Source organism: Echinops telfairi, unplaced genomic scaffold, assembly GCF_000313985.2.
Source record: "Echinops telfairi isolate 266 unplaced genomic scaffold, ASM31398v2 ScPeMD7_9;HRSCAF=40, whole genome shotgun sequence".
NCBI lineage: Eukaryota > Metazoa > Chordata > Mammalia > Afrosoricida > Tenrecidae > Echinops > Echinops telfairi.
In genome coordinates this window covers 30562701-30578220 of record NW_022103906.1, presented here as the reverse complement: position 1 = coordinate 30578220, position 15520 = coordinate 30562701, and the positions used below count along the sequence as shown (strand labels likewise).

Genomic DNA, 15520 nt, shown 5'->3' with positions numbered 1-15520 from the left:
TCATCTCCGTGATTTCTCCCTCTCAAAAAAATACATGTATACGTATTCAGGTCTTATATTCATCTAAAAAACATGGAGCCTCCTCTTTTGGTCAGGTATCAGCCCCCAGGCCACGAGATAAGGCAGGGCCCTAGACAGAGGGGACGAGCCTCTCCAGCGTGCGCCTCGCCCCAGCTAACTGCCCCTCGTCCGCTAGGGGGCGAGTCGGCGCACGTCGTGCGCGCCCACCCTCCGGGGACTGCGGACGCGGCGTCCTGGCCCCGCCCCGCCCGGCCCGGCCAGGCTCGGCCGGGCTCGGCTGGGCTCGGCTCGACTCGGGTGGGCTCGGCGCGCGCCCTGCGCAAGGGTGCTGGGCGAGAGATTAGACGGCGGGAGGGGTGGGGATGGGACGCGAGGGTCACGTCAAAGCCGCGTAGACAAAGGGCGGGCGGGAGCGCGCACGTCCTTACGCACGCCTCGGCCGGCCGCGGCGGACTAGGGCGGGAGGAACAGTCAACGGAGGGACCAGGAGCCCCGCAACCTCTCGGTCGGTGAGTACCACTGGCCCGGCCGCGTCTTAAGTGTCGCTGGCGTCAGGGGAACTGAGACAAACCTCGGGCTCGGGGTCGGGCGCTCAACCAGGGGCCTGCGTTCGGGGGACACCGTCTCTGCGCCCGCCGCCCCAGCGTCAGGAGGCACCATTGCCGTTTCCTGGGGTTTCCCGGACCGACGTGGAACGGCCCGCCCCCTCCCCCCCCGCCCCGCGGTGGAACCGTCCGTCCCCGTCCCCGCCGGGGGGCCCGCGGCGCCTGCGCTCCCTTCCCGCAGCCCCCGGTGCCCGGCCCGCGGCGCGCTCGCGTCCCCCCGGCCGGCCCGGAGGCGCTGGCTCCCCGCCATTTCCTTCTCCATCGGGGTCCCCTCTTCGAGATGGACTCGTCCCGGCCCCCGGTCCACCTCCCCCACCCTCTCCCGAATGCAAGGTGGCCTGCAGCCCTCTCCGTTCCAAAGTCGTGGAATTTCAATCCAGCTCCTTTCAGCCTATAAGTTCTTTTTCTTTTTTTTTTTTGGCGGTTCGTTTTTTTCCTCCCTGGTTCTCCATGTGAATATTTCCTTTCGTGTTTTGTAGCCCTTGAAATCCCTGGCCTTCCTATGTTTACTTCACGGCTCCCACCAAAGCATCCTATTGCTTCGGGGTTTTAGTAGTTTGGCTCCTCACTTTCCATTTCACAGAGGGCGTGAAGTTTTGCAGTTTGAAATTTAGGATGAAGCACAACAGCTTTATGGAAATAAGTTGCTGGCTTTCCTGGATATCGGTGCCTCGCACTGCTGATGGCCTCTGCGATAATGGATCTTCCCATTGATAACGTCCTGAAATCAACTAGAGAGTTTTCGTTCTGATTCATTTTCCTTCATTCTAGCCGAGCTTTGAGTGTGTCTGCTCAGTTTCCTGTCGTGTAGATTCTATCTTCCACCCAAGGGACATGGTGTGAGAAGCAATTATCCTTATGCCAAAGACTGTAGAAAAGAGTCTTGTAATAATGTCAGGCAAGGATTATTTTCTCTCTGGCAGTGATGAATTAAAAAAAAAAAAAGACGGTATAAACCCAAACCAACCTCACTGCTATCAACTTGGTGCCGACTCATAGTGACCCTGTAGGACAGGGTGGAACTGTGCTTGTGGGTTTCCCAGACACTGACCGCACAGGAATGGAACGCCTCGTCTTCTCTAAGGAGCAGCTGGTAGTTTTGAACTACTTACCTTAACACTTAGCAGCCCGCTCGTAACCACTGAGCCACCAGGGCACCTTAAACATAGTTTAGAGCATTTTGAATACACCAAAGTGGAATAGTTTGCTGGCAAGCGCTTTTCATCCAGCCTCATCATCACTTTCAGCTGGTCTTAACCCATCCATATCCCTCCCCATTCCCTCTCCGCCCCTTAAAGCCCCCCATGTTTCTCAGAGGGAAATACTAGATGCTTTCGTTGAAAGTGAACTTTCATTACTCAAAAGCAGCTTTAGATTGGAATTAAAATTCTTACTAATGTATAAAATCATAATGTATTTTTTTTCTGGGACACAGTTTACTGCTACAGATTTTTCAAGCGAGAAGCACATAATAGATATGGCGAAGGACTGGAAAAAAATGTATCAAAGATAATCAAGCTGCTGGAAGACAGGTTAAAACAAAAAGTTTTTCACATCTGGACAAGAACTTCCAGATCACCTCATCCAGCATTCCTTTTTGATGAGCCCTCAAGGTCCAAAGAGGTTCAGTGACTTGTCCAGATGCCACAGGTAAAAAGAGGCAGGACTCAAGTCAGAAGTGACAGCTCTCCCACTCCTTAGTCTTTCTGCCCCTGCCCCTTACTCTCTGCTGCCTTTAGGTTGGTTCCTTTAAAAAAGAGTAATGTGTGAAGGGCTATGACTGAAAACTTCGTAATTAAAATTATGAGCATTTGGATGGGTACACATGAACTTTCCACCAAGTTGTAGATTACTCAAACTAGGGGATATGCCTTAAATTTATTTCTGAAAATAGATTTAGGACAAATGAGAAGTAGAAGATATGGGCACTTCTGACATTAGGATACCACACTGAGAATAAGAATGTAATTTTATTTTAAAAAAATGTTAGGGTCCAGATATATCAATCCACAATTCAGTTACATCATGCATAATTGTACGATTGCTACCACAATCAGTTTCCAAACATATTCTTTCATCTTGAACTCCTTGATAGCAGCTCCCCATTATTTCTGCCTTCCCCACTCTACTCCCCAGGAGCCCTTATTGTTATTATTATATTTTATTTTTATTAATTGTTTTTGCTGTATCTTACCCCATCCAATAAATCCATTCACTTACAATTCTATTATTTGCTCCCCTCGAGTAGGGTTATACAATCATCCTTGTTATCAGCTCCCCCTCAACAAACCCCCTTCCCCTCAGGGAATCATTACTTGCGTTATTGTTTCTGAAGTGTTTATCTATCTTTGTTTTCATGCACCAAACAACCTTAATTATACAAATGAACCTACACAGGTCTAACAAGATTAATGAGGTAAAACAAAAACCATAATAGTAAGGGGAGGAAATATTAAAGAACTAGAGCAGCCGTTCTCAACCTGTGGGTCTCGACCCCTTTGGTGGTCGAACAACTCTTTCACAGGGGTTGCCGGATTCATAACAGTAGCAAAATTACAGTTATAAAGTAGCAACGAAAATAATTTTATGGTTGGGAGGTCATCACAACATGAGGAACTGTATGAAAGGGTCGGGCATTAGGAAGGTTAAGAACTACTGAACTAGAGGATACTTAAGGGTTTCATCAGTGCTATACTGTACCCTGGATTTATCATCCCTTTTGTGTGACCCTTCTGTGAGGAACTGCCCGATTGTCAGAATGTGATTTTAACACACTTGATAACCTTCACATTTACTTAATAAAAGCAAGTAAGGGAAGCTAGAATGAGTGGAAGTTCACAGGAGTTAGCAGAGAGAACAGTAGCACCCAGCATTAAGACATTCTCCTTGTCATTACCAGATGAGAATCCTAGACCAGATGAATTATGGGATAGCTCCTCTAAATATCCTGATATGTATTCTTTAGGGTTTTGTCTTGCTGTTATCTCAAGAAAGAATAATTCAATACCTGTACTTGTGTCTCAGTTTTAGTCCTTTAAAATGAGGATAATTCTAAATATTGTTGTGAATTTTGTATGAAAATTACAATGATTTATGATGATGATGTGACATGCTTGCTTATACGTTTTGCTTTCAGGATGTTTGTGATGTCATCATGCACATCCAGTTTTGGGGACATACCCATCTCCATCCAGTTTGTTCTGACTCATAGTGACCCTCCAGGACAGAGTAGAACTGCTTCTTGGGGTTCCCAAGACTTTCCGTTTTTAAAGGAGCAGAAACGTATTTCTTCTTTGGAGCACCTGGTGCCAAAAGGAGCCTGGTGGTGCAGGGGTTAAATACTTGACTGCGAACCAAAAGGTCAGTGGTTCAAACCCACCAGGTTCTCGTCTAGAAAAAGTAGGGTGGTTTGATTCTGTAGACTTAAAACCTTTGAAATCCTATGGGACAGTTCTTGGTCTTATATCGTTGCTATGAGCCAGAATTGACTTGATGACAGTGGGTTTATTTTGTTGTTTTTAAGTTATAGGAGATGTGGGGGTAAGGTGTGTGTGTGTGTGTGTGTGTGTGTGTGTGTGTGTGTGTGTGTGTCTGGCTTATTACGATTTTAGTCAACTTGTGGACTGGTTGCTGCAAAAGGTTACCTTTTAAGACATCTCTTGCTCTCTGGAGCTAGAAGCTGGGGATTATTTGGTCCTAGTGAAACTTTAACTGGACTGCAGAGTTGTTTCTTCAAGTAGAAAGGAATCCCGTCATGGAATGTCACATTGTTCTGTATCATGATGCTCACGGGGAGGACTTGGCCAAGTGCCATTCATTCCATGTATCACCAAGCTACACAGTAATGTTTATGCAGTATGACTAACGCTGATTAAGGGGATGGAGTTTTAAAGTTAGAAGGAATATTTTTAAGTGCTTGGGGTTTTTCCTAACTCCTTTAACTGGCTCTTTCTCTTTCAAAATATATAAAATACATACACCTGCCCAGTTACCAAGCTTGCCTCCTTTCTTAGAACACTTTTATTTTTCCTTGTATGACAGTTGTTTTTATGTTTGGACGGCACCTCCTGTTATAAGCTCAAGGTCGGTCAATACTTGAGCTAGTACAGTGCTCCTGTATTGGGTATAATAAGGCTTGGTACATTTTTGTGGATTTTTTTAAGTAAAACATTTTTCACTGGTGAGGAAACAATCTAGGGTAGCTGAATGACTTCTCCAAGGTCGCAAAGACCACATACTAACAGCACTGTGCCTGGAACCTAAGAAGATTCCTCTGTTTCACTTCTCAGCCCTTTCAATCACACTATTGTCTTCATTCTTCAGAGCAATAGCGAGGGTAAAAGTATATATTTATTTACTCACACACATATGCATGCCTGTGTATTTTTTCCGTTTCTTAACTTTTCTGTAAAAGATTTAGATTCATACTGTCTTGTTTAATGCAGGCCACATAAGTAATTTTACATTTTATGGTGTTAGTTGGAGGTGCAAACAGTTTATGTGCACCTGATGTGGATTATTGCTACTCTATACTACATAGAGTCACAATGAATCAGAGTTGGCAGCTAGTTATAACAGTAGCCAGTTTAAAAAAGGAAAAAAGAAATAGGTGAATAGACTTTTAATAATATAATTTCATCCAATTTATCCAGATTGTCACTTCAATATGCAGCCAAATAAGAAATTATGAATGAGATATTTTACATTCATTTTTTTCGCACTACCATTGAAAAAAATTAGTGTGCATTTTACATTTACCCACCAATTCACTGCTGTCAAGTCAGTTCTGACTGAGACAGCAACCCACTAGAGCAGAGTAGAACTTCCCCAGAGCTTTTCCAAAGCTGTGAATCTTTATGTAAGCCTACTTCATGTCACCTCTCCCAAAGAGCAGGTGGTGAGTTCGAACTTCCCACCTTTGGTTAGCAACCAAGCGCTTTCACCTCGCTGCACTACGAAGGCTCCTTTAACGTCTGTAGCACATCTCAGTACAGATTAGCTACCTTCTGCTGCTCAAGAGTCACATGTAGCTAGTGGCTATTGCTACTGCAATAGTTTTTGCTTGTATTGAAAATTTATATATGATTTAGTAATAAATAGATCACCATTTTCTCATACACAATGCAGCACTATGATTGAGAAGAAAATATTTAGGGGTTTTACTCATGGTGACAAGATAGATTTCTAGAAACACAGAATAAATATTAACAGTAGTCTTGAGTCAAAATAGACCCAATAAAATATAGGAAGCAAGCTAGATGTAATAAATGCTTATCTAGAGAAAAAGATAGGGTGCATTCTCAGATGATAAGACTGTTTCTCAATTGACCCGTGTCAGTCCCATTCTCACAGCTCGCCTTCACCCCCTGGGCACAACTCAGGCTGTGTTAGAGGACTGTCCTGAAACATGCAAGGGGAACGGGCACTGTATTGTCCTGACAATGACGTGTAGAACAGCTGCCAAAAATGCCGCTGGTAAATGAACACATTTTAATAAGTAGGTTGAGTATGATCTAACTGTGAAACTTGTGGAGCAGAATAAGTGTTAGAGATGGCAGGACTGAAAAAAAAAAATCTTGCCATTTTCTTCTCCTCCTCCCATGGACAGCACTGTTTTAAATAACTGAATGGATAAGCACACTGGCAGTTGAACATAGATCCCAGAACATTTTCTGGGGAATCGTTCTGAGGGTGAAGGGGGGAGTATTGGTTTTTTCCTTTCAAGTTTTAGTGATTTTTTTGCATAGTTCAGATGATTGTGAGTTTATTCAGAGTTGAACAAAGAAGTCTGATGCTTCATAGGAGTTCACCTTGTAAGGATAGCTTGTGTCTTTTGACAAACTGCTTTCTCATTTTAAATATGACTGCTTAATCATTGGGCAGAAACTTTTAATAAATGGCAAGTAACAAAACAAATGAACAACCAAAGTAAACAATGGGCAAAAAATTTAAATAGACACTTCACCAAATAACATAATATGGATGGCAAATAAATACACGAGAAGGTGCTCAATGTGATTAGTCATCACAGAACTGCAAATTAAAATTATGAGAAGCCAATACATGACGTAAGAATGTCTAAGCACCAAACACTGATGAGGATGGAGAGTAAATGAAATCCTCATATCTTACAGGAATGTAAAATGGGAAAGCTAATATAGAAAATAGTTTGGCATTTCTTAATTTGTCTTAGACTCAATCTATTTATGGGTGTGTACCCAACAGAAATGACAGTATAAGCCCATAAAAGACTTGTAGATTATTGTCCATAGCAGTTTTACTTATAATATCCAATAACTGGGAACAACTCAAATGTCCATTTGTAAAACCAAACCAAGCGCATTGCCATCGAGCCAATTCAGACATCCATACAGTGAAATGCTACTCAGCAATAATAGGGAATGGACTGTTGTACATGCAACAGCAGGAATTAATTTAAGAATAAGTATGTTGGGTGAAATAAAAAAGATAGGGGTGCTGGGGGGGAGGGTATTAGAAGAAGAAAAGGGCCAGGAAGTTGCTTGCAAGTACATGCACCATATGCAAATATAAAAGTATTTGTTTTGAAATTGAACTGACACAGCAGTGCCTAGTTAATGAACTGTCTTGGATTTTACAGCCCCAATAAAGTGGCTTTCCATAAACCAATGGCTCCTGAATAATAAAAGTACTTTTTTTGGAACCAGCTTCTTGAGACAGGTTGCTTTGGGGTTAGTTTGGTATGGTGCTGCATGTTACCCATTTCCACCTCAGGTTAAACTGTTATTGGGCTAGGGGGAAGTTCTGGAGGTCAGAAGAACCAAAACAAACCCCAAATCCACTGCCATCAGGTCATTCCAACTCCTAGAGGCCCTGTAGGACAGGGTAGAACTACCCCTGTGCGTTTCTGAGACCAACTAAGTCTTCACGAGAGGAAGAGCGTAGTTTCGAATTGCTGATCTTCTTGTGGTTACCAGCCCAGCACATAACCCACTCTCCCACCAGGGCCCTTTCAGAATGACCAACGCCTTGAAATTGAGAAATGACTCATGTTTGCTTCCTAGTGAGTTGGGCTGTCCTTGGAACGATTTTACCCTAGCTTTTTCTTGGACTGTTGATTTTACCCAAGATTGTTATCTTCTGTGTGCGCCTTGTTTCTTAGCATTTTACGTTTCTCAACCTAATAGCGCCCCACGTGCTGGCCTGTCTGAAGTTTCTGAAAACATCCCATGCTCTTCCTCCTAAGCAGTTTCTGTTCTGGCAGAGCAGATTTCTTACTCGGCACCACTTCCAATACACGGGACATTAAATCCAGCCCAGCACACACTTCCTTGGTGCCCATGTGCACAAGCATTTGTCTGTTGCTATCACGTCAAGAATTGAACTCATTGTATCTATTGTGCCCCAACAGAATAAACTTGGAAAAATGGATGAATTTCATCTACAATACAACCTTCCCTTAAGTATAGGGTGGTCTGCCTGAGTAGCAGAGAGATCAGTTTTGAATTCTAGACATACTTCTGTTACTAACCAGCTTTGTAACTATTTCACTCTTTCAAAAGGCTCAGCTCTCTGAGATATAAAATGAAGTGGTTGGACTGGAATTCTTCATGATAAATTAATAAAGTTGTCATTTGCCATCATTGTATTATTGCCCCCAGATTTACAGTAATGGTTTATAGCAGTAACTTCTGTTTATTGAACACTAACACTGATAACTTGATAAGCATTATCACAGTCACCTGAACAGCATTTTCATAGAACACCGATTAGTCCCATTCTGCAGAGAAGCAACCCAAAGGGTGGAAATGTTCTTTTTTTTTTCCCTTAAGGTTACACATATGAGGCTAGCATTGAATGCAACTTTTCCGGTTCTGTTTGTGTAACCACGATGCTTTACTTCTTCACAATTATTTTACCGTTTTAAGGACAGACAGACTAAATTTTGGTTTGGGGAGGAATTTTAAAAGACATTTATTTAGTCGAACCACTACAGTATATATCTGCCATCCTGCAGAATCAAGCTGTGGGTAAATAGTCTATTCATTGCCTTAATTTTAGATTCTTCTTTTTTTATAACCATCTTTATTGAAATATAATTCATGTGTACCATAAAATTCACCGTTTTAAAATGTACCAAACCAAGCCCCCTTTCCATCGAGTCAGTGCTGACTCTGGACCTATTGGACAGGGTAAACTATCCCTGTGAGTTTCCGAGGCTTTAACAGTTAGGAATATACAGGGTAGTCTTTCTCTCAAGGAGCTGGCTGGTGGTGTTGAACTGCTGACCTTGCGATTAGCAACTGTGTAACCACTACACACCAGGGCTCCTTTAAAAGTGTACATGTCAATGGATTTTATTTCTTCATAGAGTTGTTTATGTAACTATTACTACAGTCAACTGTAGAACATTTTTATCACTTTTTTTTCTTTATCCACCACTAACTGACCGCTATTTTTATCACTTCTAAAAGAAATCCCACAACCCTTTAGCTGTCATTTCCTTATCTCCTTCTCATTCCCCCAGCCCTAAGAAACCTTCTGTCTCTGTTTGTTCTTGGGTGCCATCTCCTATGGATCCCATGTATAGAGCAGAACTGTCCCATAGGGTTTTGTAAATTATAATCCGTATAGCAGCAGATGGCCAGGTCCTCCTCCTGTAGAGCCACCGGGTGAGTTCAAATCACCAACCTTCTGGTTGACAGCACCACCAAGGTACCTTTTCTGCCCCTCTAGATTTGCTTATTCTGGACATGCCAGGCCACATGCAATTTCTTGGTGGGATCAATATGCTTTCACCGTTTCCACTCACTCACTCACTGCTGTTGAGTCAATTCTGACTGGTAGCAGTCCTACAGAATTGTCCCTTTCTGAGGCTCTAAATTCCTATGGGAGCAGAAAGCCTCAACTTTGTCCTATGGAGCAGCTGGTGGTATTGAACTACATACCTTGAGCTTAGCAGCCTGATGTATAATCCACTACACCACTATAACTCCTTTTCATCATTTTAGGGGATTTGTAAAGGCCTTTCTCCTCATTTTATCTGTCACTTTGTCATACAACATGGGTGCTGCTGTAATGCTGGAAGCTGTCCCATTGATAGTAGTAAGGTCATCCATTACAGGTTTCAGTAGAGCATGCAGACATGGAAGAAGGAATAGGCTGTCCACTTAGGGTGGGGGTGGGGAATAGCCAATGGAAACCTTAAGAATAGCAATGTAACATTGTCTGATCTAATGCCAGAAGATGAATACTAGTGACCAAAGACTAGAACAGTTATGGGATGACATCAGGAACATCTTATACGAAGAAAGCAAAAGGTCATTAAAAGGACCAAAGGTAAATGTCAGAAAGAAAAGACCAAAGTAGATGTCAGAAGAGACTCTGAACCGTGATCTTGAATATAGAATAGCTAAGCCAAATAGAAGATATGATAAAAGAATTGAACAGAAAGACCACCACCCAAGAACAAAAACAAAACATTATATTGAAATATGTAAAGGCCTAAAATTAGTAAACCAAAAGAGAAGAACATGTTCAGAATATATCAAGCTGGAAGACCTGAAGAAAAAATTCAAGCCTTGAGTTGATTCTGTGGGCCATAGCAGATTAGAGAGTGCATCGAGTCACCATCAAACATTTCAAGAGGTAGCATATGATCAAGAACCAATGGCCTGGTAGCCATGGTGGTATGGCGAGTAACTTGTTGGGCTGTGAACCACAAGGTCAGCTCTTGAAAACCCCGAGCTGCGCCCTGGAACCAAGAACAGCCTTTCAAACCTTGAAATCAAAATTTACACTTCATCTGTAAGCAACATTGGAAAAAAAAGTAAAAAATGAAACTTAAAAAAAGAAGAACCAATGGGCTTGAAGAAAGAAGCCCAAACTGCACTCAGAAGGCATTAGCAAGTAACAAGGCTCCAGGAATTGACAGAATACCGAGTGAAATGTTTCCACAAACACGTAGCACTGGTAACACTCACTGGCTTATGCTAAGAAATTTGGAAGACAGCTATCTGGCCAACCAAGTGGACGAGAATCCATATTTGTGCCAATTCCAAAGGTGATCCAACAGACTCTATAAATACCATCTATATCACATGCAAATATCATTTTGTTGAAGATAATCAGGGTTGCATCCTCACATTTAGTCTGATTACTGAGCAAATTATCAGAAAAGCTGAATTATATGAAGAAGAATGTGATCATCAGGATTAGAAGACAGCCCATTAACCTGTGATATGCATATGACGTGAGGAGGACTTGAAGCACTTGCTGATGAAGATCAAGGACTTCAGCCTTCAGTATGGATTACAACTGAATGTAAAGAAGACCAAAATCCTCACAACTGGACCAATAGGGTAACGTCATGATAAATGGAGAAAATATTGTAGTTGTCAAGGATTTCATTTTACTTGGATCTACAATCAACACTCATGGAAGCAGCAGTCAAGAGATCAAATGCATTTAAGTAAATCTGTACAAGACCTCTTTAACATGTTAAAAAGCAAGGATATTACTTTGAGGAGTAAGGTGCACCTGACCCAAGCCATCATGTTTTCATTCATGTAGTATGCATGTTGAATATTGAATATTCAATAGGGATGCTCAAAGAAGAATTGATGGAATTTGAATTATGGTACTGGCGAAGACCATTGAAAGTATCATGCGTTTCCAAGAGAACAAAACAAATCTATCCGGAAAGTACTGCCCAAAGGCTCCTTAGAAGCAAGGATGGTGAAACTTTGTTTCATTTACTTTGACCATGTTACCAGAGAGACCAGCCCTTGGGAAAGGGCATCATGCTTGTTAAAAGAGAGGGGCAGTAAAAAAAAGAAAAGGTCCTTGGCAAGATGGATCAATACAGTAGCTGCAATGATGGGCTCAAGCATTGGAACTACTGTGGGGATGGCACAGGACCGGTCAGTGTTTCATTCTATTGTACATCGGGTCACTCTTTAAGAACAGACTCCGTGACATCTAACAGAAACAAATTCAAAATCTGATGGAGTTGTGTACCGAGAGGGCCCTGCCAGAAATCCAAGAAATATTTAAAAGAATGTGGAGTCGGGTATACCACTGCTGATGTCTGGTGGATCTTGACTGAGAACAGAGAATACCAGAAAGACGTTTACCTGTATCTTATCAACTATACAAAGGCATTTAATTCTGTGAATCATAAGATATTATGGATAAGGTTGTGAAGAATGGAAATTGCAGAACATTTTAATTGTGCTCATGTGGAATCTGTACATAAGTTGAGAGGCAATCTGTCACTCAACAGAATGGGGATACTGCATAGTTTAACATCAGGAAAGGTCCGGGTCAGGTCTTAATGATTTGAGAAGCTGTACTGTATGAAGGAGAATGTGGCATCAGGAGAGGAGAAAGACCCATTAACAGTCTGTGATATGTAGATGACACGATCTTGCTTGCTGAAAGCACTTGAGGAAGATCAAAGCCTGAAGTATGGATTACACCTCAACAGGAAAATCCTCACAGCTGCATCAGTAAGCCGCATTAGGAAAACCAGAAGAAAGACGTTTTCTAAGATTTCATTTTCTACAATCAGTTGCTGGAAACAGCAATTGAGAACTCAAACTACATGTTACATTGGGCAAATCAATTGCAAAAGAACCCATAAAAGTGCTCAGAAGCAAAGATGTCATTTTTAATCACAAGGGTGATAAAAATGTCACAGCTTGGGTCAAGTGCACTATATTTATGTGAAAGCTGGACCGTGAATAAGAAAGCAAAGAATTGATGCCTTCGAATTATGGTGCTGGTGAAGAATATTGAATCTCCCTTAGACTGCCAGAAGAATGAACATCTGTTTTGGAAGAGTACAGCCAGAATGCTCTTCCGAAGTGAAGATGGTGCAGAGACTTTGTTTCACATACTTTGGATGTGATGAGTCCCTGGAGAAAGACATTTGTGGTAGAGAGCCGTAGCAAAGAGGAAGCCCTTCAGCAAGATCAACACAGTGACTCCCATCAATGGGCTCTGACACCACGATTGTGAGGATGCTGCACGAGGAGGGTTTTGTCCTGTTACATAGGTTATTAGTGGGAACTGACTGCACCACTAATATCAAGCACTTTTAGTCGAGAAGATTCATATCTTGTTAAGAGTGTTAATTTAAAACAGATTTCCCATTGTAATAAGAGCTCAGAATATTGAGTAAAAATAGTTAATATATTTTGAGCATTTACTATTATAAGCACTGTGTACTAAGTACTTTGTATTTTATTATATAATCTTTTCAACAGTTCTTTTAATAGGTATTGTTGAACAAAAGCGTGAGATTAAGTAATCATTTACTTAAAAGTTACACTCAAATTATTAAGTGCTAAAGCCAGGATTTAAATGTTCAAACCCGAGTGGGTTGTGTGTGTGTTTGTGTGTGTGTGTGTGTGTGTGTGTTGGTGCACGGTCATTTGTGCTCTTTGGTGCTGAGTTGTGTGTATTTGAAGCATGAGCTATTACCCCTTCAAACGATACAAAGTTTTAAATATACCTAAAGGTAACAGTGTTGCCTGCCTTCCATTCCTAGAGATAGCAACTGTAGCCAGTGCCTATGTGTCTTTCCAGAAATAACTCTTTGCAAAGTCATAAATTGTGTACTTCCCTTTCCTTCTCTTTGACAGTTGGTGTTTATTATAGACATTGTTCTGCATGTAACTCAGATTGTTTATTTACAGTGCAGTATGTATGTAGATGTCTCAAAGAGATGAATATATATTCTCTTGTATCTTTCATCAATGGGCATTGATGTTTCTACTGATAGTCACACAATGCTGAAGTCAGAAACCTTGCATATATAACCTTGTGCACGTGCTGTAGTTACAGGGTCTCTCACTCTCACCAGTACTGATAATTTGGGGCTCAATATTTCTTTGCTGTGGGGACTGTCCTGTGTATCATAAGATATTTAGCAGCATCCTGCCTTCTTAACTGTAAATGCCAGTAGCTTCCCACCTCCCATTATGGCATCTGTCAGATGTCCCCCGAACCAAGATCAAACCCACTGCCATGGTGTAATTCCAATTCATAGCACTCCGGAGACTATAAATCGTTACAAGAGAAGACAGCCTTATATTTCTTTTGGGGAGCTGATGGATTTAAACCACCAACTTTGTGGTTAGTAGCCAGTGCCTAACCCACAGTGCCACAGGATTCCTTCTATGTTCCCTGGAGGGGGAGGGGGCATCAAAAATGGTCTCTGCTTGAGAACTACTTACTCTGTCTTTCGGATACATTTCTAGAAGTGGGATTGCTGAATCAAAGGTGGTGTGCGTTTAAAATTTTGATGGTTATTGCTAAAATGTTCTCCTTAAAAGCTCGGTATTTTATGCTTCAACCAGCAATATTTGAGGGCATTTCTCACAGTAGTTTATAAAGGTTTTTTTTACTCTCACTATACTTTTAATTTGAGTTTTTCCTGTTTTATAGTTTACCTTTTATTGAACATTGGCTGCATGCTAGGCATGTAATACTTTTTAAAATTTTGAATCATACTTTGAATTGCTTTGTCTATAAGCCAGATGATGTGGAGTATATGCTTATTCATAGTGACTCATAGGACTGGGTAGAATTGCCCTGTGTGGTTCCTAAGGCAATAATCTACAGAAGCAAGTGTTCACATTTTTCTCCCGCATAATAACTGGTGAGTTCAAAGCACCAATCTACAGTTAGCATCCAAGCACTTAAAACATTGCACCCACCAAGGCTTCTCCTGCACATGTTCCTTCTGGGTGCCTATCATAATGACATAGTATGCCATTATTGAGATCCAATACATGACACACGTGCAGTAAGTGGGCTTTAGAAATGTATTTCCTTTGTGTGCTTTATTTATTTTTAATGAAATGGCTTTCCCGCTGCTCAAAAGGCATCACGCAGTGGAGTGTCTTGGATAGAATGGGAGAAAAATGTGGACTAAGCCTTAAACTAATAAAGACCAGGTGTACTGGTCTGATGAGACTGGTGGAACCCCAGAAACTATGGCCCTTAGACATCTCTATACCTCCTTTGAACAAGCAACATCAAAAGGCAGCATATGCCTGGGAGAAAACTCGTAAAGAAGGAAGGGCTGGGAAAGAAGGATCAGTGAACACAGGAAGCACGGAGAACACGCGAAGAGTGCTGTGGTGTTGTGGGGGTTGGAATCAATGCCCCCACACAAAATGTGGATGAATTCTGGAATGGAAAATCAATTTGCTGTGTAAAGTTCACCCACTCCCCATAAACACTTAAATATATAAATAAAATTAAGCACACACGCAACCCCCATTTTTAAAAATTGGTGCAAGTCATCTCGACATTTTTTAGTCATCATGGTCTTTAGGTAGCATTGCAGAGAGCAAATGAAAGAAGTATCTGAGTCCTCGTTTATGAGTGGTAATGCTAGTTGCCATCACGTAGATTCCGACTTATGGTGACCCGGGCGTTCAGAGTAGAACTGCAAACGGTTTTCAAGGCTCTGACCTTTCTGAAGTAGATCAACCGGGTCTTTCCTATGAAGTGCCTCTGAAGTGAACTCGAAACCCCTACCTTTCAGTTAGTAGTAGAGCAGTTAACTAACACACCCAGGGAGTTGTTGTGAGGCATCATCAAACTCAAAACACAGACAGACAACCACAAAACCTGACTTCTGTCTAGTCGATTCCAACTCATAGGACGGCACCCTATGTGGGGTTGCTGAAACTGTAAATCTTGACTGGAGCAGACAGCCTCATTTTTCTCCCAGGCAGCAGCTGGTGGGTTTGAATCACCTGCCTTGCAGTTAGCAAGCAGTTCAGTGCCTAACTCATATTGCCACCTGCCAAATAGCTTGTGATTGGATCAGAATGAGTTTTAAGTGTATTTGTTTCATAGGGCTGCCATAACAAGGTATCACAGATTAGGTGGCTCAT

General features: G+C 41.8%; 1 protein-coding gene across 1 annotated transcript in view; it reads left to right on the top strand.

Annotated features, from left to right (window-relative positions):
- Positions 1-447: 447 nt before the first annotated feature.
- The window catches only part of GPAT4 (glycerol-3-phosphate acyltransferase 4), a 74392-nt gene continuing 59319 nt past the window's right edge, over positions 448-15520 (top strand). The window contains exon 1 of the mRNA XM_004707556.2: positions 448-530. The gene's annotated coding sequence lies outside the window, so the exon portion shown is untranslated. The remainder of the gene's footprint in view (positions 531-15520) is intronic.